Source organism: Halichoeres trimaculatus, unplaced genomic scaffold (genome assembly GCF_033239565.1).
Source record: "Halichoeres trimaculatus isolate MK-OKI-2021-1 unplaced genomic scaffold, fHalTri1.1 fHalTri1_scaffold_27, whole genome shotgun sequence".
Lineage (NCBI taxonomy): Eukaryota > Metazoa > Chordata > Actinopteri > Labriformes > Labridae > Halichoeres > Halichoeres trimaculatus.
Genome location: NW_027437205.1, coordinates 72,169 through 74,194, shown reverse-complemented (window position 1 = coordinate 74,194; position 2,026 = coordinate 72,169).

The following is a 2,026-nucleotide window of genomic DNA, read 5'->3' as shown; positions in this document are numbered from 1 at the left end:
CAACTGCTAATGCAGAATGCTAAATTAACCTGCCATGAACTCTTGGATGAAAGGAAATTAATGGATGAATCAGTTAAATGGATAAATGAATTTAAAGTTGAAATGGCTGCATCTTTTAAAAATTTGAAGCAATGAATTAAATTTTAAAGAACAGTTATGGAAATAATTACCTGACTGAGGGAAAATGCAAGTCTCATCTCTGAAACCCTGTTAAAATGAAATTCTGTGTGTCCTGTGTGTGAGTTTTTAATCATGTAAGCCTGTCAGCTGAGGCTCATCTGAAGCCAGATGTTGCCATGGTGATCATTGTTTACCAACTGCCATCAGAGAGCTGGTGGAGTCTGTTGATTCCCAACACATTTCCACTGAAATCAGGGTGTCGAACTGTCTGCAACTGTGACTAAACCAAAGGGCCGATCAGAAAAGTGATCACACCGTAGGAATCCTGAGACCCTGAGGAAGCTGTCTGTGTAAATTTCATGTCTAAAGATGCAGAAGTAGGCCCATGACAGCGATAGATAGATGAGGGAAATTTGACTGATCTCTGAGAAAACCCCTCAGGAATTAACATTTGAGTACATGGGTGCCGGAGCTGACTTTGCCCGACAGTTGGCCATTTTGTGAAAAAGTGCTCCATCTTTTTGCTTTAAAAACCACTTTGTCAGAAGCAGGACAAGACTACTTACATGCTGAGGGCTTATTTGTGTTGATAGCTCAAAAAATGTGGCCAAGAGAGCAGTTTACCCAGAAGTTTCTCAGGTCTTGTTTCCCCCTCTCCCTGCTCTGTCGTTTGAATCTCCCACTCTGAGCTGAAACATTCCGTCCAATACACACCAATGTTAAATGGCTTGAAGAGCTGAAATGGATCATGACCTTTGAAGGGTCATTGTGAAGTAACTATGAATGCTAAGAAACATTTGAAACCCACTGATTGAAGCCAAAAGATAGCTGAATATTTTGAAGTTTGAATGGAGTTTGTAGCTGAATTTATGACTGAATGAGAAGGGTTTGAAGCAGGCTGAAAAAAATGTCCTGAAGGGAGAAAATTTTGAAAATTCCGCATTCATCTCTATGGGACCGAAATTTCTTAAATTGTTGAATATCTCGGAAAGTATTTGTGAAAAGTTTCTGAAGAGTCATAGCCCCCTTGTCCCCACTGAAACACACGTTTTGAAGTTTGAACGGTGAAAATCGGTTGAAGTTTGTAGAAGTTTTAGTGGTCCAAAAAAGCGGGCGGAAGAAGAAGAAGAAGAAGAAGAAGAAGAAGAAATTTTTTTGACACAGAAGAACATATGCTGTGAATGCATTACTGCATTCACAGCAATAAATTTTTTTGTCACAGAAGAACATATGCTGTGAATGCATTACTGCATTCACAGCAACTAGAAAAGCAATTTCTGAAGAAATTGCGCTGTGAATGCAGAATGCTGAAGCAGCTTGCGCTGAACTGCTAATGTAACAAAAGCTGAACCTGAATGACTGAAGATATGTCTGAAAATGGTTGAAAAAGTCTTGAATAGCTTGCGCTCAACTGCTAATGCAGAATGCTGAACATTAATGACTGAAGGTTTGTCTGAAAATGGCTGAATGAAGTCTTAAAATGCTTGCGCTGAACTGCTAAAGCAAAATTCTGAACAAGAATGGCTAAAGTTATGTCTGAAATCATTTGAATTAAGTCTTGAAAAGCTTGTGCTTAACTGCAAAAGCAGAATGCTAAACATGAATGACTGAATTTATGTCTGAAAATGGTTGAAATAATTCATGAAAAGCTGGCACTCAACTGCTAATGCAGAATGCTAAATTAACCTGCCATGAACTCTTGGATGAAAGGAAATTAATGGATGAATCAGTTAAATGGATAAATGAATTTAAAGTTGAAATGGCTGCATCTTTTAAAAATTTGAAGCAATGAATTAAATTTTAAAGAACAGTTATGGAAATAATGACCTGACTGAGGGAAAATGCAAGTCTCATCTCTGAAACGCTGTTAAAATGAAATTCTTTGTGTCCTGTGTGTGAGTTTTTA